This window comes from Pseudophryne corroboree, chromosome 9, assembly GCF_028390025.1.
Source record: "Pseudophryne corroboree isolate aPseCor3 chromosome 9, aPseCor3.hap2, whole genome shotgun sequence".
Lineage (NCBI taxonomy): Eukaryota > Metazoa > Chordata > Amphibia > Anura > Myobatrachidae > Pseudophryne > Pseudophryne corroboree.
This window is the reverse complement of record NC_086452.1, coordinates 51,583,446-51,604,859: the sequence shown is the minus strand read 5'-3', so window position 1 is coordinate 51,604,859 and position 21,414 is coordinate 51,583,446. Positions and strand designations below refer to the sequence as shown.

General features: G+C 46.7%; 1 protein-coding gene across 1 annotated transcript in view; it reads right to left on the bottom strand.

Moving 5' to 3' along the window:
* Window positions 1–21,414, bottom strand: part of LOC134958714 (mucin-2-like) — a 39,177-nt gene that overhangs the window by 15,180 nt on the left and 2,583 nt on the right. The gene's annotated exons all lie outside the window — the stretch shown is intronic.

The window sequence follows — 21,414 nt, the reverse complement described above, 5'->3', positions numbered from 1 at the left end:
TGCAGCAGTAGTTGTGGTTGCAGCAGTAGTTGTTGTGGGCTTAGCAGTTGTGGGCTTAGCAGTTGTTGTTTTGGGTGCAGCACTTTGTGCAGCAGTTGTTGTGGGTGCAGCAGTTGTGGGTGCTGCAGTAGATGTTGTGGTTGCAGCAGTTGTTGTGGGTGCAGCAGTAGTTGTTGTTGTTGTTGTTGTGGATGCAGCAGTTGTTAATGTTGTGGGTGCAGTAGTTGTTGTTAATGTGGGTGCAGTAGTTGTGGGTGCAACAGTTGATGTGGGTGTCAGTTTAACGGTTGTGTGTGCAGCAGTTGTGGGTTCTTTATTTGTTGATGCTGATAACGATTTAGATGATGCAATTAATGATGCAACTGTGGATGTTGCGGATATGTCTGCTGAGGTTGATGATGATGCTGTTGATGCGGCTGATGGAGTTGTTGCAGCAGCTGATATAAAACAAAATTCAATATTGTTGTTACAGTGGTTTTACATTTAATAAACCCCTTTACCTTCAGTAATATGCTACTGTATAAATAAAGAGAAAGGACTAAACCAAATCTGGACAATCTCTGGCTCTCTCAAGAACAGAACGTATATTGAAATTCTGCCTCGAGTTCACATAGCAGTTTCTTTACACACATCAAACCAGGCTTTTCTTCCCTTAACATTAGAATGAAACTTACATTAAATTTGTTTTTCGTGTTCATATAAAGGTATCTTTCATCTGTGTGGAATGACCTTCACTTCAAACAAGGTTTGCATCCCAATAGAGGTTATAAAAGGATATATTTAAAATACACAGTCAATTTAAAAAATACCAGTTTGGTATAACACTTGCTTGTGGGGAAACACACAGTCCTCGGATAGTGCAGGTGGTGCAAATGTCCTGTGCTGCAGTCACTGGATGCAATGTTACACCTGCTTCTATCGATGTTTGTGGATGTTACCGGTTTCCTCCTGCATCAAGTGGTCTCTCCAGCAGCTTCAACGCGTTTCAAGGAATACCCTCCTATTTATCAAGAAGTGCTGCTGTGTTCTCTGCCCTGACTATTTATTAATTGCCTCAAACATCACATTCCTGACCAATGGAATCATGGCAGTGTTACCAGTTTTTAATTTTTAAAGTGAAACATCCATATACTGTATGTATGTAATTACAATGAGATTATATATATATATATATATATATATATATATATATATGTTGTCAAAGTCAGAAAAATATCACGCTACACATTGCCATATATGCACCTCATGCGAGTGCCTGCTGCACGTGCATGAGCCCTCCCGTGCGTGCGTATACTCGCCTTTGCGTGCACCCGCAGGCGCACGATATGCGCATTTACGGTAGAGTTTGTGTGCGTCTAGCGGGCGACTCAATCGTAACATATTTTAGTCATATAATGTATTTTGTAGATTGTGGTCCCTTTGATAGAATCTGAAAGTTTAGTTAATGTAGCATGTTCAGGGACAAAGAGGTTCCTCTTTGTTTGATACGAAGGGTCAGACAGGGGTTACACAGTGGTGTTTAGTATCCATCGGAAGAGAATATAATTAGCAATATTCCGGTGTTGGTTTGAAGCGGATTACTCGCTCGTGCGTATAGTTATGGACATAAGAAGTTTATGGACATTTACTATATTTGCACTTTATTACCCATGCGGCGGGAAACCCAGTTTCCCTCCCACCTGAGCAGTTTGGAATAGTCACAGCCCACCTGTATGAACCAACCTATGACCTTTTGTTATAATGCGGAGACGAATTCCTGTGTCCAATGAACAATAAGAATGTAGGGACCATTGTACTGTATTGTGTGTAGTGTATAAAAGGACAAGCCGATCTGGGCCAGCTCTCTACTCTTCTCAACGGTTCTCATCACTGATAATCAGGAGCTGGATATCCAGAAAGGCGCTTGCGATTGTTTCCCCTTGTGCGTAAGTTCTCTGCAACCATTTTGTCTCTTATTAATATTGTAAGCCATTCTCTCTCTCCTTCCCCTTAAATGTTATTGTGGCGCTATTGTATTTTATGTGTAGTAATTCGGTTAGGTATGTTATGTTAGTTTGGTAGTGTATAACTTGTATTGTGTATTCTTTTGCAATTGAATGTTCATTCTCTCCCTTAAAGGTGTTAGAACCTTAGACCGGTATTTGAGTGTTTATTATATTGCTAAAGTGTTCTCTGAGCGTCACATACGCTCATACAGCTTTTAAACTAACAAGGTTACACTGTGTTGCATTTACACCTTATCACTGCACAAAGGTTTACAGTATAAGTACATTATTTATGATATTGTTACAAAGGTTTAACTCTGTGAGCGTCAGCGCCGCTTGTGATCTCCTCGTGGTCTCGAGCGTCCGCTACGCTGGTAGCGTATCATTACTTTAGTCGGCAGCCTATAGCAAGCTAGCCTTTACGCTTTAAGCCGTGAGCGAACGTGCCGCTCGTGCGTCTCGTCCACGGCTAAGCATTTGTTACGCTACATGCGTACTCTTACGGTATTCCATACGCCAATTGCGTACTGTATTCATTAACCTTCTAGAGTATTTTAAATAGGATAAATTATAGGCTTTATCAATTGGGGGCTCGGCCGCTCTTCACATATCCGCACTAGGTAATTTTAGCAGACATTATCGGTCAGCAAAAGGCGGAAGGTGTTATCCCTCGTAGTGCTGACCAGATAAGCGTCTGCTTCGCTTAGTAAGGAGTGCTGAGGGAATCCGGAACCGGAAGGTAGGAACAGTACGTTATTGTCTTTTAAAATCTGTTTAGTTTCTGTTTTGCGTACGTACGCATAAGCACACACACACACACACCTGTATTTCTTGCTTAGTAGTATTTGTCCGTATCTCATTCTGCTGGTTGCCATTTCATAATTGATAACGTGCTGAGAAAGATTTGTTGCTATTGGTAGTTAAAGAGTAAAAATAATACATTAAGGGGTAATTTGTAAAACACACACACAGCTGTGCCTAAAATACAAGGAGAGACCTGTGTGGTGCTCGGTAGATGATTACAGTTAAAGATCATCTACATTGATAAACGTGCTAATTGTATTCCTGTGGACATATCTGGCCAGCGCACACGTGTCTCTAACAAAAGGGTGAGACTAGCGTACGCGACGCAAGGGTCGACGCACGGAGCGTATATTACGCGACGGAGCGTCTGGGTACACCCACTGAAACTCAAATCGCACAATAGCATTGTTTTAGTGGGGGCAGTATAGTATAGCCACGCGATAATAGCACAAATTGGTTTCAGTTTCCAAAACTTAGTTTAAATACCTTACTTTACTGTAACGCCTCTGGGGAGAGCTATCAGATTACGGGAAATGATTTTTCTGATCAGAAAACTATAGAATGTTAGTGTGGGTTGAATAGGGTGTGAATATATTGAACCCCGCTTGGTGAACTTGGTGATCTTGGTGAAGCTTGGTGAAACGTGATGAGCACGGTCTAGGTGAAAACGTGCGACGGAGTGTGATAAAGTTTTCGTTGTATTACGCTCTGGCTGTTTTGGAGCACAGTAGGGAGACTCCAATGATCCTACCATTTATAGGCAACAAGTGTCTATAAGTGGTACGATTGGACCGCACGGTTGTATGTGTGACCAATAACGCAACGTGATATGAGGTCATAAATTGCCCTCATGCGTGTTGTAGGGAGCACATGCAAGTGTGATTTGTGTAAAAATATAAAGGTAAGGAATTTTCGTTGGTAGGGCCTGCAACGATTACGTGGGTCTGCTAAAAGGGGCGGATTCGTTGTACTCGGAGCAGAAGAAGCTGGTGGTAGAGCTTGGAAAACTTCCACCGTAGACTACTGTGTTTGGTGCATTTTAGGAAGTTTTTCTGTGTTAAAAAGGTCCACAATGGCAGCCAAGTGCACAACACAGGGACGTTTAGCAGTCAGGGTTCAGACTGAAGAGGCTTGCAGACCACGAGGGTCTGCTCGGTTAGTAATGTGGGGGAGGTATGGTCCCCACACGGAGACCTTTTGTGACGAATGGACACGAATGACTGTGGGGGATAAAGCACCATTTCCCGGGATAGGTAGTTTTGACTCAGAGGTATTGCATAATTTAAGGCGAAGGATCTGTCTCATAAAATCCTGGAAACAACGAGTTAGACATTATGATTGTTTACAGTTATGGCAACAGGAAAGTGAAATGCAAAGAAATTTAACTTACATATCTGACTCTCATCTTGGGAGGAGAGACATGGCAATGGAGAGGATTATGGCTGCAGAGAATGGCACGATGGTGTATGATAAACAGGCACTTAGCAACTGTATTATAGATGATAAGACTAATTGTAATAAACGTAACGATGATAATTATAATACTGTTAAATGTACAACTATTAACCCATGCAAGTTGCACCCCATGTTAAACTTCCCTCAGGATTACAAACAAGAAAGTGAGCCCAGCACGATGTCGGTACCTCTTCCAGCAGCCATCCTACAAGACATCCAGGTGGACGCGACCAAATCGGTAAAGGCAGTACTCAAACCCCCTAACGGAGGGTCAGGTGAGGTCGTGTCCACAGGTACGTATGGTGTTATATATCACGCACAAACTAATGTACCTCATATTGTAGAACCAACTCATAATGACGTTATTGGACTTAATCCTGTCAGGGTAATTGCAGTACCAAATGGGAAAACTGACACTTCAGGAGCCACTCCTGTCAGGAACATCGCCATGTACTGCCCCTTTTCCCGAGCAGAATTAAGAACAATTTTGTCTGAATTTCCTGACCCTAGGAAATATTTAGTTGCATGTCAAAAGTATATTAGAGAGCTAGGAAATTCTGCAGAGCCAAATAACAAAGATTGGAGGACAGTTTTGAGGGCATGTTTACCCCCCGATGTCGACTCAGTGAAATTTATCGCTGACTGTAAACTAGATGAAGAAATACCACTAACAGACGAGTATAATCAGGATAATGTAAAGAGAATCAACTTACAATTAGGAGTATATTTCCCTGCAGTGGTAAAGTGGAATAAAATCTTTACAGTAAAACAAAAAGAAGGTGAACCCACACCAGAGTATTTTCACCGGGCTCTGCAGGATATGGCTAGGTACACTGGTATAGATGACATTAAAACTAATGTACACCACAGAGAAGTAGCTGTGTCCGTATTAATGGACGGCTTAAAAGACACACTAAGAATCAGGGTACAAACCTCTCTACCTCACTGGAGAGGTATCTCGGTGGCTGCATTAAGAGAGTCCGCTATCGAGCATGACCGCAATATCCAAAGAACCTGGGAAGCACAGGGAGAGCGGTTGATGGTGATGAGCATCCAAGCATTAGAGGAGGCATCAAATCGACCGAAACCCCAGGCCACTGGCACATGGAGGAAGCCAAGGGTTTGTTATCTTTGTAAAAGAGAAGGGCATTATGCCAGCAACTGTAACAGCCCACATAAAGTCAGACCCCCTAAACAAAGATATGAGCAGAGTTATGACACACCAAATTATAATCAGGGATCATATAGGAAGGAGTTTGGGCCGCACCTGTAACATGCAATCAGGAAAGGTGATCATTAGGACTGATGGTAAGCCTGAGGTTATTGTTAATAAATTGGGAGGTCATTCCTTGAGGACACAGGAATGACCGGGTAAAAATTTGTCATGTATCTGCAAAATGTTTTCTTTTTCCCCATCTCTGACGGTCATCGGCAGGACTCAAAAATTACATAGCTACTTGGTCTTTGCAGAAGTCTACCAAACCCCAGCATGACCTACCCGCATCAATGTATCCTGGCCAGATACAAAGGGTGGAGTATGGAGGTGCTGGTGGGAGGGACTGCGCAAGGATACCATTGGACATGTAGATATGACAGCCTGATGATGAACGGCAGATCTGACAATGTTTTAAAATGTTTAAAAAAAATGTTTTTTTCCTGTTGTTGTTTATTGTTGGTTTATGTAATATATATATATATGAATTGTTCTCTCTCTCTTTTGTTTTTTTGTTTTCTCTCTTCTCACTCATGTTTTCATGTTTTAAAGATGGTATGTCACACATCAGTTAGACAAATGGTGATGCAAGATTTTTGCTCCTTACAGAAAGATCGCTGGTTTGGAAGGAATATTGTATCACCGGAGTGTTCGGTTGGAAGACTGAGAGACAGCACCTTTGAGATGACAGCAGAACAAGAAGAACAACAAGACTAGAGAACTAATTATCGTAACATTTTTCTTTCCCCTCAAAGTATTTCTTTTGTACCCCCATTACAAATTTCTTTCTCCTCCTGTAAGATGGACTCGCCCCAAGAGACTGCAGTCCGTATTTTCCTGTTGACCATGATGTTGACCAGAGCAGTCTGTTTCGGTGAGAGTACCAGGGAGGTCGAGAAAGGATCCGGAATGGGTTTCTGATGACTGAGACGGAGGTGTAAATTTCCAATAGCAACACAATCACCGAGCAAAGGCGAGTATCAGAAAACGATCCGATAGCATTGGCAATAGGAGGAATTGTGAAGGATTGTTAGCTGAAGAGAACTGTATCTGTAGACTCTGTGACAGTGTAGTTGAGGATGGGTGCATCAAGAAATGTCAATCCAGTTTTAATATCCATATGGATAGGCATCCATTGAGTGACTATCACTCCTTAGTGGGTAAAGTATTAAATCAGACAGACTGTTGGGTATGCTCTCAAGTACCTCAAGGCCATAGCAAATCAGGGCTAGTGCCATTCCCTTTAACGGTAGGAGAGGTACTTGAGCTAAGTGGTGGGAGGCCGGTGGACAGGAGGTTTAATATCTCCAGTCCTCCTAGTTTGAAGCTCCACCAATATCATGTGGATAGGTCCTTAGTGTGCTTTAACATTTCCAATCCCCGAAAACCGGGAAATTGGGAAGTGTCATGGAGTAATCAGAGCATGACATTCTCACATAGAGCTGACAGATTGCCTATAGACACAACTTATACGCTAGATAGCTGACCATGGAAGATTCTTCCGGTATAGGTACACCTTAGGAAGTAGGACCATGCGAGTTGGAGAAGTTTCACTAGGATACTGTGCACATGTCGTACAAACAGATACGTGTACTAAACAGATGGGAGAATTAGGGTTAGGAGATTTCATATGGAAAATTTGTAATATGGTTATGTCACACTCCGTCCCATATGTTCTCCCCGATGATGCATATTTCATATGCGGGAGAAAGGCGTATAAGTGGCTTGCCCAAACTCAGAAGGGTTATGTTATATTGGAAAAGTACTGCCTGAGGTAATGACTGTATCCCACACTAAAATGAAAGATATTCACCGTGGTGCCCAAGCTCCTTATACTCACACTTATTACGAGCACATCGTTAAACGGCACCTAATAGAAAGAACAGAGCATCCGGCCTCTGACCTGATCCATGAATCCACCGGGATTCAAGTCCTACTCGCGTTAGATATCACTCGTACCGCCAGAGGAGTGATGAATTATAGATATATATCTGCGCTTGCAAATTTATTAGACAATATCACTGAAATGTATGACAACACTTTTAGGTATACCGGAAGGGAGCTCCAAGCTTATAAAACAGAACTGGTTCAGCATAGGATGATTCTTAATTATCTCACGGCAGTGACAGGTGGATATTGTGTCACACTGGCAACGCAGTACAGCGTAAAATGCTGCACTTATATTACGAATAGCACCGATGACCCGGTCGAGGTCATAGACCAAAAGATGGACGACATTCTCCAATTAAAGTGGGAGTTCCGCAGGAGACACAATCTCACCCTCGCTGCTGTGGGTAATGAGCTGACCGGTTGGGTGTCATGGTTGAACCCGCGAAATTGGTTCTCTGGTTTAGGAGAATGGGCTCAAGGAATTATAATGGATGTAGGGAAATTTCTTCTGTGTATCTTGGGTATCGTCATATCGATTGGTTTGATATTTAGATGCGTTCAGGGTTTAACGAAGTACTAGGGTGATGAGTCTAAGGAGTGAGGACATTGTAATTCCAATGGATTTGATTTATGACCCAACGATAGAGACAATGTTGTGATGAAAATGTGATTCCACGGTCCGTTTCTTTCACCCGTTTCTCCTTTGTTTTCCTCCAAGGTAAAAAGACATCCGCTTGGAAGAAGAATTTGACAACCTTTTACACAGACAACTGATGGACTATGCCATAGACCCCCCATATCCCTAGTAACTTTAATTTTACGCTAGCCCAACACTTTTTGTAAGTCTATGGACATTGAGAAAGCTTTTGCTCGCATTTTTGGCAAAAGCCCAAAGAGACTAGAGTCAACATGTACATCAAGACAAGACACCAGACAAGACTTCAATCAACAAATGTTTATTAAACTCACATAGTTTATGACTGCATTTACCATAATTGTTCTTTATCTTCATTTCTACAACCTTGAGGTAATAACACACATAGTCGATAGGGAATACAGGCACAGATATCAGCACTCACATATTCCCCCATTCATGTATCATCAACTAAAATGTGCTCCCCCATTTTGTTGCAACCAAAAGCCAAAAAGAGCTCGGTAAAGTTTGACAGCCCATCCACAGACCCTTAATACGGGATAAGAAGGAATTCAAATGTATACTTCGCAATACCTCGAAGCTTGATTTAAAACACGTACGGCACGATGATACATGACCCCCCAAACATGGATTCATACACACATGCTTCTGCTATCTCACTAGGTCATACCCTTTTCTCACCTTCTTCTCTCCTCCCCTACCCGACCATAGAAATGTATTTACACATGACATATATTTTTCTCTTTTTGAAATGTTTTAGGAAGTGGCAGTTATTGGTAACTGCCAAAGGGTGGACTGTCAAAGTCAGAAAAATATCACGCTACACATTGCCATATATGCACCTCATGCGAGTGCCTGCTGCACGTGCATGAGCCCTCCCGTGCGTGCGTATACTCGCCTTTGCGTGCACCCGCAGGCGCACGATATGCGCATTTACGGTAGAGTTTGTGTGCGTCTAGCGGGCGACTCAATCGTAACATATTTTAGTCATATAATGTATTTTGTAGATTGTGGTCCCTTTGATAGAATCTGAAAGTTTAGTTAATGTAGCATGTTCAGGGACAAAGAGGTTCCTCTTTGTTTGATACGAAGGGTCAGACAGGGGTTACACAGTGGTGTTTAGTATCCATCGGAAGAGAATATAATTAGCAATATTCCGGTGTTGGTTTGAAGCGGATTACTCGCTCGTGCGTATAGTTATGGACATAAGAAGTTTATGGACATTTACTATATTTGCACTTTATTACCCATGCGGCGGGAAACCCAGTTTCCCTCCCACCTGAGCAGTTTGGAATAGTCACAGCCCACCTGTATGAACCAACCTATGACCTTTTGTTATAATGCGGAGACGAATTCCTGTGTCCAATGAACAATAAAAATGTAGGGACCATTGTACTGTATTGTGTGTAGTGTATAAAAGGACAAGCCGATCTGGGCCAGCTCTCTACTCTTCTCAACGGTTCTCATCACTGATAATCGGGAGCTGGATATCCAGAAAGGCGCTTGCGATTGTTTCCCCTTGTGCGTAAGTTCTCTGCAACCATTTTGTCTCTTATTAATATTGTAAGCCATTCTCTCTCTCCTTCCCCTTAAATGTTATTGTGCCGCTATTGTATTTTATGTGTAGTAATTCGGTTAAGTATGTTATGTTAGTTTGGTAGTGTATAACTTGTATTGTGTATTCTTTTGCAATTGAACGTTCATTCTCTCCCTTAAAGGTGTTAGAACCTTAGACCGGTATTTGAGTGTTTATTATATTGCTAAAGTGTTCTCTGAGCGTCACATACGCTCATACAGCTTTTAAACTAACAAGGTTACACTGTGTTGCATTTACACCTTATCACTGCACAAAGGTTTACAGTATAAGTACATTATTTATGATATTGTTACAAAGGTTTAACTCTGTGAGCATCAGCGCCGCTTGTGATCTCCTCGTGGTCTCGAGCGTCCGCTACGCTGGTAGCGTATCATTACGTTAGTCGGCAGCCTATAGCGTGCTAGCCTTTACGCTTTAAGCCGTGAGCGAACGTGCCGCTCGTGCGTCTCGTCCACGGCTAAGCGTTTGTTACGCTACGTGCGTACTCTTACGGTATTCCATATGCCAATTGCGTACTGTATTCATTAACCTTCTAGAGTGTTTTAAATAGGATAAATTATAGGCTTTATCAATGTCAATCAATTTATACAGTTTTTACAAAACAGGGCACTTGTAAAAATGACAATACATTTATACAATTAGCAAAAATGGGGACATAGGCAGTCATTCCGGCCTGATCGCTCGCTGCAGTTTCTCGCAGTGCAGCGATCGGGTCGGAACTGCGCATGCGCTGGTGCCGTAGTGCAACGGCGCATGCCAGACGACGTTGCCTAGCGATTGCCTCTGAGGCAGAAGCGGTCGTTGGGTGGGAGGGGGCTGGACGGTGGTGTTAAACCGCTGTCTAGGGGGCTCGGTCTGGCCAACGCAGGCGTGGCCGGACCATTGGGAGGGCAGCGAAGAGATTCTCCCGGCCAGCCGCAGGAGCTGCGCTGGCCGGGAGTAACTCCTGAGATGCAAAAGCATCGCCGCAGTGCGATGCTTTTGCATTTCTGCGGTGGGGGCCGGCGCTGACATGCGGGGCAGACTAGCCCTGTGCTGGGCGCCCCCCGCACATGTCCGTGAAACTTGGAATGACACCCATTGGCCCTAATTACGAGTTGATCGTACCAAGCAACTTATTGCTGCTGGTGCGATCAACTAATCTCCGCCTATGGGGGAGTGTATTTTAGCATAGCAGGGATGCGAACGCTTGTGCAGCCCTGCTATGCTAAAAAAGTTTCCTGCAAAACAAGACCAGGGTCAGACCTGACTACCCTGTGCGACATGTCCAGCGATGAGGGTCATGGCTTTGACGTCAGACATCCACCCTCCGTTCTCCTGGACACGCCTGCGTTTTTCTTACCACTCCCCGAAAACGGCTCCAAACGGTGAGTTGCCGCCCCGGAATGCCTTCCTGCAGTCAATCTTCTTGCAGTCGCCGCTGCGACCGCTTTCTTCATACTCAGCGTCGTTGCCCGGCAATGGCTGTTGCTGGGCAACAACGTGCATGCGCAATGTGCACGCCACGCATGCGCATTCCAGACCCAATCGCACCGCTACGAGGAAGTGCAGCGCGCGATCGGGTCGGAATCAGCCCCATTATAAACAAAGACAAGTAGAAAATCAGCCTCTAAAATCAGCAGACAACTATTGAGGAGAAAAAGAAAAAACACCAATTAGTATCTTGCAAACAAAATTCTCCTAAAAACCATTTTAGCTAAAATTCAATATTCAGCCCTGTTGGTGCTAATGTTCTCATATAATATACGGTTTTCATTTCTTCTTTTGCTAAGACCTCTCCTATATTTTTCTTTCTCCAATTATGTTTGGCTATTTTGATGCCACAAAAATGTTTAAATTCTTTGACATTGCAACAGTGTTTCTCTTTGAAGTGATATATATATATTATATTATATCTCCTATATTATTAGCCCAGATCTGTGACTTTGTGTCTCATTTGCTAATGCTGGGCGGAGTCACAACATTGGGTGGAGTCAAATGAGTCACAGAGCTGGGCAAATCTATAGGAGACTAGGAGCAGAAGCAGATGGTATGGGCATGGCACAGGCAGGGGTGCATACTTCCCAGCTTTCTTCAGGCAGAAGGAGGGAAAAGCACGCGGTGAAAAAGGGGGCGTGACCAATGAAAAGGGGGCGTGGCATGCCCCCAGGGGCGGATTATGAGTCCGGGGGGCCCAGGGCACTTGAGACAGGGGGGCCCTATCTTATTGCTGTGCCTGCTGTGGGTTTGGGGGTGTGGCCTAATCGCGGGATGCATGGCCACGCCCCCTATGCAAATTCCGGGAATTCTTTTTTTTAAATGGGATTTTGGCCCCTCAGCTAGGGGTCAATCCAGAGGGGGTGGTCGCTCCCCCCTACACACCCGCACAGGCAGAAGAAAGCTGCCTCCCTGCAACACCACAGACCTGCCAACACGCAGCAGCGTGTGCCGACTGTAGGACTATGCTGCTGTTGTTTCTGGCAGGACGGGGGAGCTTCAGAGCTGGGACAGAGCTACTCCAGCCAGGGGGCCCCATAAAACTGTGGGGCCCGGGGTACGTACCCACTGCCCCCCTTATTCCGGCTCTGCTGCCGGCCCACCCTTAATCCGTACCCCATGATGTCCCCTCTCCTCCTGTCTCCACTAAATAGACGCTGTGCGTATGCACACAGCGTCTATTCACCGCTGCTCTGCTAAGCAGAACAGCGAGTACAGGAGCTTCTCAACTGCACCCCCCCCCACCGCGGGACACTGCGGCCCACGGGTGGGACAGCGGGACAGACCCCAAAAAATGGGACTGTCCCGCGAAAATCGGGACAGTTGGGAGGTATGGGGGTGTGTGAGGGGGTATGCTGTACAGACAGACGGGCACCAGCTCACTGTGTGCTTGACCCCCCACATCAGCATACTCAGCAGGGGCTCTCTGGCGCGGAGAAGCGTCACTTTCTGGCACACTCTACGCTTCTTAGCTGCAGTTTTGTGGGGCACCTGCCGCTGTACAGGTTACGTACTGCCTCTGTTATCTCCAGCCCCGGCAACCCCACCGCTAGCTGCAGCGCTGCCGCATGCAGTGAGGTGTGCCCAGCTCCTTCACACACTTTAGCCGGCGGGCAGCGCTGCAGAAGTCCGCGCTGCTTGCAGGCTCCGACCCCCTCCTCCCTCCAGCCTCAGCATCTCCTGGGGGCTAACCAGTCACTCCCAGTCTCCCCTTACCACAGTGCACGGCAGCCGCGAGGTACGCGCCACGTGCATGCTATGACCCCCTCCTCCCTCCAGCCGCAGCGTCTCCTGGGGGCTAACCAGTCACTCCTAGTCTCCCCTTACCACAGTGCCCGGCAGCCGTGCGAGGTCCGCGGTGTGTGACTGAGGAGTGGGGGGGGAGGGATGCGGACGGGCAGTGGAAGCAGGACTCCAGCCTGAGAGAGTTAGCCATACCAAGTCTCCACCAGCAGCAGATCCCAACAGGTTGGAGTGGAACAGCAGCAGCCAGCAGCAGTGACTCCGGTAAGACACATCTGTCTGTCACCACTGTTTTGTCCCTAATACCAATCTCTCCCGTGCCCTGTGTTCTGTCATGTCCCTGTCACCCCTGGCCTGGCCCTGTCACCCTTATCCTGGCCCTGTCACCCCTATCCTGGCCCTGTCACCCCTGTGCTTGCCCTGTCAACCCAGTCCTGGCCCTGTCACCCCTGTCCTGGTCCTGCCGCCCCTACCCTGGCCCTGTCATCCCTATCCTGTCCCTGTCGCCCCTGTCCTTGCCCCATCGCCCCTGTCCTTGCCCCGTCACCCCTGTCCTGGCACCGTCACCCCTGTTCTGACCCCATCACCCCTGTTCTGGCCCTGTCACCCCTGTTCTGACCCTGTTACTGCATACCCTCCAACTACCTTTTTGGCAGGTACACTACCCGCAGTGCCTCCAGACCCCTCCCCAATGCACCACACCTCTGCACCTTCCCCTCCACCACATGCGGCACCCCACCCCTCCCCCACACGCTGTGCCTCCAGACCCCCTACACCACCCACGGCTCCCACTCCCCTGCCCCTCCACCACCCACAGCACCTCCAGACCCTCTTCACCATCCACACCCATATATGTCTCCCCCCACACCTGCCCCCCTCCACCCGCAGCATCTGCAGACACCCTCCTCCATCCGTGGTCCCCCCTCCCCCACCCCTCCCCCACACACGGCACCCCCGCACCCGACCCTCCACCACCTGCAGCGCATCCGGACCCCCTTCCCCATTCGCCGCACCACCCGCACCTGCCCCTCCCCCATCCGCTGCGCCTCCGGACCCTCTACCCCACCCCTGGCATGCCCCCCTCGACCCGCAGCATCTACAGACACCCTCCCTCATCCACAGTCCCCCCCGCACCCGCTACATTCTGTACATCGTGCCCTGCATGTGCTGTTCACACCGTCGCAAGGGGCTGTGCCTCCTTCACCATCGCACGCCCTTTCATTGTGTAATATTTAACCACTAACAAAGGAATGCAGGTAATACTCCATATAATACAAATATTAAACCCCAGAAAGGCATGCAAGGGTTAAGGGGGCATAGCCCCTTGCGATGGTGTGAAGAGCGCCCGTAGGGCGCGATGAAGCACCTAGTTATATGATATGATATGAGAACATTAGCACCAGCAGGGCTGAATGTTGAATTTGAGCTAAAATGGTTTTTATTTGCAAGATACTAATTGGTGTTTTTTCTTTTTCTTCTTTTTCTTTCCCTTATGAGCAAAGGGGGTCATTCCGAGTTGTTCACTCGCTAGCAGTTTTTAGTAGCCGTGCAAATGCATTGTCACCGCCCACTGGGGAGTGTATTTTTTCTTTGCAGAAGTGCGAACGCCTGTGCAGCAGAGCGCCTGCAAAATCATTTTGTGCAAAACAAGACCAGCCCTGTAGTTACTCACCATGGTCCTCATTCCAAGTTGATCGCTCGCTAGCTGCTTTTAGCAGCATTGCACACCCTAGGCCACCGCCCTCTGGGAGTGTATCTTAGCTTAGCAGAATTGCTATTAAATAATTCCTTGCAGTTTCTGAGTAGCTCCAGACCTACTCACAGATTGCGATCACCTCGGTCCGTTTAGTTCCTGGTTTGACGTCACAAACACGCCCTGCGTTCGGCCAGCCACTCCCCCGTTTCTCCAGACACTCCTGCGTTTTTCCCTGACACGCCTGCGTTTTTTAGCACACTCCCCGAAAATGCTCAGTTACCACCCAGAAACGCCCCTTTCCTGTCAATCACTCACCGATCAGCAGTGCGACTGAAAAGCGCCGCACGAACACCAGCACATCTACTAAGTTTTGTGTTAAATAACTTAGCGCATGCGCACTGCGTACCATGCGCATGCCCATTTTTCACCTAATCGCAGCATAGTAAAAAACGGCAGTGAGTGAACAATTCGGAATGACCACCAATGTGCGTTGATTCTAACGACGGGGGGATGGCTTTTGATGTCACACACCCGCCCAGCGAACGCCCAGCCACGCCTGCGTTTTTTCTGCCACGCCTGTGTTTTTCTAAGCACTCCCTGAAAACGGTCAGTTGACACCCAGAAACGCCCACTTCATGTCAATCTTCCTGCGTTCGGCAGTGCGACTGGAATGTTCGTTACACTCTGTGCAAACCCACGATGCTCATTGTACCCGTACGACATGCCTGCGCATTGTGGCACATACGCATGCGCAGAAATGCAGATTTTTAGCCTGATCGCTGTGCTGCGAACAACGGCAGCTAGCGATCAACTCGGAGTGACCCCCAATATCTCTACAATGTGTGTGAAAAATGAACATACAGGATCGCAATAGCTGTCTGCTGATTTAAGAGGCTGATTTTATACATGTCTTTGTTTATAATTTCCCCATTTTTGCTAATTGTATAAATGACATGTATTGTTTTGTTTTTACAAGTTCCCTGTTTTGAATAACTGTATAAATTTATTGCCATATATAGGTGGTCATAGGCTAAAATCTGGCAGTTCTGCGCATGCGTATGCACCGCAGGGCGCACGCGCTAAGCAATTTTACACAAAACTATGCTACTTTACTCACGGGCTAACAAAGCTTTTCAGTCGTTCTGTTGATCGGAGAATGATTGACAGGAAGTGGGCGTTTCTGGGTGGTAACTGAGCGTTTTCCGGGAGTGTGCTAGAAAACGCAGGCGTGCCAGTAGAAAACGCAGGAGTGGCTGGAGAAACGGGGGAGTGCCTGGCCGGATGCTGGGCGTGTTTGTGACGTCAAACCAGGAACTAAACGGACTGAGGTGATTGCAATCTAGGAGTAGGTCTGGAGCTACTCAGAAACTGCAAGGTAATACTTAATATTAATAGCAGAATTGCTAATCTTTCGTTAGCAATTCTGCTATGCTAAGATACATTCCCAGAGGGCGGCGGCTTAGCGTGTGCAATTCTGCTAAAAGTAGCTAGCGAGCGAACAACTCGGAATGACCCCCATAATCTCATTGTAATTACATACATATATGGATGTTTTACTTTAAAAATGAATAACTGGTAACATTGCCATGATTTCATTGGTCAGGAATGATCGTGTGATGTTTGAGTGAATGAATAAATAGTCAGGCCAGAGAACACAGCAGCACTTCTTGATAAAGAGGAGGGTATTCCTTGAAACGCATTGAAGCTACTGGAAAGATCACTTGATGCAGGAGGAAAGTGAAACGGTAACATCCACAAACATCGGGAGAAGCAGATGTAACATCGCATCCAGTGACTGCAGCACAGGACATTTGCACCACCTGCACTATCCGAGGATTGTGTGGGGGTCATTCCGAGTTGATTGCTCGCTAGCTGTTTTTAGCAGCCGAGCAAACGCATAGTCTCCGCCCACAGGGGAGTGTATTTTAGCTTTGCAAGTTTGCGATCGCATGTGCATCTGAGCAGTACAAAAACAGTTTGTGCAGTTTCTGAGTAGCTCTGAACTTGCTCAGCCCTTGCGATCACTTCAGCCTGTCCAGTCCCGGAATTGGCATCAGACACCCGCCCTGCAAACGCTTGGATACGCCTGCGTTTTCCCATACACTCCCAGAAAACGGTCAGTTGCCACCCACAAACGCCTTCTTTCTGTCAATCTTCTTGCGATCAGCTGTGCGAATGGATTCTTATCCATCACACATTAATGAACTGCATTGTACCACATACGACATGCCGGTGCATACGCATGCGCAGTTCTGATCTGATCGCATAGCAGCGAAAAAAGCTAGCGTGCGATCAGGTTGGAATGACCCCCTGTGTTTCCCCACAAGCAAATGTTATACCAAACTGGTATTTTTTAAATTGACTGTGTATTTTAAATAAATCCTTTTATAACCTCTATTGGGATGCAAGCCTTGTTTGAAGTGAAGGTTGTTCCGCATAGATGAAAGATACCTTTATATGAACACGAGAAAGAAATTTAATGTAAATTTCATTCTAATTTTAAGGGAAGAAAAGCCTGGTTTGATGTGTGTAAAGAAACTGCTATGTGAACTCGAGGCAGAATTTCAATGTAAGTTCTGTTCTTGAGAGAGCCAGAGATTGTCCAGATTTGAGAAGAGACTAATGTATCAAAGAAACATAGCGCTGGTTTATTCCTTTCTTTTTATTTAAATGTAACATTGGCTGGAGGTGTAAACCTCAGGAAACAACTAGCAGCTGTGTAGAGCACAGGGTTAAAATTCCTTTCTGCTATGTGCTACTGTATATGTGACAGTGTTGGCGATCACGTAATGTGCCATCACCTGTAGTATGTAATGTTGCAGAACTGCTCGATGCAATGCAGTGATGCCTGGACTGGAATAATTGACCTGACTTAAAGTCGATCGCAATGCTGATATATATGGATTTGAGTGATTAACGTCCAACCACGCATGCCTCCCCATCGCATTGTGCAGGCACCAATGAACCTTAGCGATGTCGCTCACAGTGAGGGTTTATTTGCAAAGTGATTGACAGGGGGGGTCATTCCGAGTTGATCGCACGTAGCAACTTTTTGCTGCCCGAGCGATCAACTAGATGTGCCTATGGCGGAGTGGATTTCTGCATAGCAGGGCTGCGATCGCAGCTATGCAAAAAACAGTTTGCTGTAAAAGAAGACCAGGGTTACTTGCCCTGTGCGATCGATCCAGCGATGCAGGTCCCGGAAATTGACATCAGACATCCGCCCTCCAAACGCCTGGACACCCCTTGCGTTGGACTCACTACTCCCCGAAAACGGTGAGTTGCCTCCAGGATCCGCCTTCCTCCAGTCAATCTTCTTGCAGTAGCCATAGCGACCGCTTTCTTCGGTAGCGGCATCGCTGCCTGGTGACGGCCCCAGTGATGCATCGTTTGGGGTAGGTACAGTAGCGGATCTTGCCACGGGCAAGCAGTACTTTTGCCCGGGGCGCCGCCTTCCGGAGGGCGCAGGGCGCCGCACCAGGGCAAGATCCGCTGCTGGTGTGTGACCCCCGCTGCCCGCTGCCCCCGGCCGCTGCCGCTGGGAAGGGAAACTAGACGCGTACGCGTCTATTTTCCCTTCCTGGAGAGGTCCTTTACTGTGCGGTGCGCGATGACGTCATCGCGCACCACGCAGCAAAGGTCCTCTCCACGAAGGGAACTAGACGCTACGCGTCTAGTTTCCCTTCGTGGAGAGGACCTTTACTGTGCGGTGCGCGATGACGTCATCGCGCACCGCACATCAATTCAGTCTGTACAGGGGGCGTAAATGACCACACCCCCTGTACAAAGCCACGCCCCCTAATGCCGCCCGGGGCGCCAGAAGCCACGGAGCCGGCCCTGGGTAGGTAACGTGGAGTGGCGGTGAAAACACTGGCATCACACGAACATTTGGGCACTTCAGCTTTCAACTGCAATCCCATAGGCAGAGCATCCCTGATCCAGCCATCATTCTGGCAACCATAGGGTTACCAGGAGTTGATTATTGAACAATCTGGGACCTTTGCTGGGTATTTATGTATTGTGACGGGAATCACATAAACCGGGTAAACTTCAGTTTCTTTATTTCTTTTTTAAGGCAGGACAGCACAGGAATCTTTCAGCATAGCAGTGCAGATATACATTAGTTCAGATGCATAGCACACATCAGTACAAGTTCATAGCAGTAGAGGATCACATCAGAACAAGTTCATAGCAGTAGAGGATCACATCAGAATAAGTTTATAGCAGTAGAGGATCACATCAGTACAAGTTCATAGCAGTAGAGGATCACATCAGAACAAGTTCATAGCAGTAGAGGATCACATCAGTACAAGTTCATAGCAGTAGAGGATCACATCAGAATAAGTTCATAGCAGTAGAGGATCACATCAGAATAAGTTCATAGCAGTAGAGGATCACATCAGAATAAGTTCATAGCAGTAGAGGATCACATCAGAATAAGTTCATAGCAGTAGAGGATCACATCAGTACAAGTTCATAGCAGTAGAGGATCACATCAGTACAAGTTCATAGCAGTAGAGGATCACATCAGTACAAGTTCATAGCAGTAGAGGATCACATCAGTACAAGTTCATAGCAGTAGAGGATCACATCAGAACAAGTTCATAGCAGTAGAGGATCACATCAGAATAAGTTCATAGCAGTAGAGGATCACATCAGAATAAGTTCATAGCAGTAGAGGATCACATCAGAATAAGTTCATAGCAGTAGAGGATCACATCAGAATAAGTTCATAGCAGTAGAGGATCACATCAGAATAAGTTCATAGCAGTAGAGGATCACATCAGTACAAGTTCATAGCAGTAGAGGATCACATCAGAACAAGTTCATAGCAGTAGAGGATCACATCAGAACAAGTTCATAGCAGTAGAGGATCACATCAGAATAAGTTCATAGCAGTAGAGGATCACATCAGAATAAGTTCATAGCAGTAGAGGATCACATCAGAATAAGTTCATAGCAGTAGAGGATCACATCAGAATAAGTTCATAGCAGTAGAGGATCACATCAGAATAAGTTCATAGCAGTAGAGGATCACATCAGAATAAGTTCATAGCAGTAGAGGATCACATCAGAATAAGTTCATAGCAGTAGAGGATCACATCAGAATAAGTTCATAGCAGTAGAGGATCACATCAGAATAAGTTCATAGCAGTAGAGGATCACATCAGAATAAGTTCATAGCAGTAGAGGATCACATCAGAATAAGTTCATAGCAATACAGGTTCACCTTAGTACAGGTCCAGTGGCCCTAACATCCCTGCACCCCATTATGGATGCTAGTCACCATCAGAAGCATTGTTCCCTTGTGCCTGGAACCCTTTTCTCACTCCTCCCAGCTTAGCTTCAACCACCCTGGTGAAGCTTAGAGCTTTCTAATACCCCTTTCACACCAGAAATGCAGGGGTCTTACCCTGGAATCCGGTCCCTGGATCATGCAGGGACATTCCCGGGTTAGACCCCTTGCATACCGCAGTCAGCAGCCCGGCATATTGCCGGGTTGCTGACATCAGCGGTGACGCGGCGGGGGCCGCGCAAGAGAGCACATGATCTCCAAGCGCCGCCTGCTACATAGAGAGTGAACGGAAGCCGGGGCGCATTGACCTGGCTCCCGTTCACACTGACTAGGTTCCCGGGAGGATCCCGGGACCAACCCTGGTCGATTGCAGGGTTGAAATGCCGGGGCAGGAATCCCGGGATTTTGACCCTGTACCCTTTCACACTGAGAAATTTCCCGGGTTGGTGCGCGTTCATGTGCAATAACCCAGGAAATTTTGGGCTGTGTGAAAGGGGTATAGGTGAGCTTTTCACCTCACCTACATCTATTTGTGCTGCCTGTCTGGGAACACATCCCTCAACTAGGTTCCACAAATCCCCTTCTTCACGGTCCTCCTCCTCCCCTAGATTCACCACAGGGTTGCTAGGAGGATCAGGACCCATAAACTTTGTTTCCCAGGATGATGCTGCACCTAAAATTTGAACAGCTTTAAACCCAGCAAGTCACATGAGCATTCACCTCCTAGCCGGAATTCTCCCTCCAACAATTAGTATCTCAGTGACTCCACTGCCCATTTAGTCGCCAAGCACTCCTGCTCCACAGTTGAGTACTTGTGTTCTCTGGGCAGCAATTTCTGGCTAAGGTAGAGCATGGGCTTCTCTTCCCCTTCTACCTCTTGGGAAAGGACTGCCCCTAACCCTATCCATAACCCTATCCCATATGCATAAGTCTACAACACAAACTGCTTTCTGAAATCAGGACCTTGCAATACAGGCTATGCACATAAAGTTTGCCTAAAATCCTGCCAAGCAGTCTCTGCAGGCCTGGACCATACTATCTTGTCTGGGGACTGTTTCCTCAGACATTCAAAATCACGTATGAACCTACGATAATAGCTCACAAGACCAAGGAATCTCCTGAGTTGCAACTTACATTTTGGCTTAGGCCATGTGAGGACTGCGTCCACCTTGCTGGGTTGAGGTTTAACTTGCCCTCAGCCTAAAATATACCACAGATACTTTGTCTCCACCATTCTGATGGCACACTTCTCTGGTTTAGCTGTGAATCCATGTGCCCATAGAGATTGTAATACTGCCTCCACCTTTGGAAGGTGCTGCTCCCAGTCAGAGTTAAAATGACAATGTCACCTAAATACGCTGCTGCGTATTTCTTATGCGGCCGGAGCAATTTATTTATAGCCCTCTGCAGAGTTGCAGGGGTACCATGCAAACCAAAGGGAAGCTCTTTATACTGGAACAAACCCTCAGGGGTATAGAAGGCAGTCTTTGCTTTGGCAGCTTCCGTCAGAGGAATTTGCCAGTACCAGTACATTAAATCTAGTATGGTTAGATACTGGCTTCTCGCTAAATTTTCTACCAGTTTATCAACCCGGGGCATAGAAT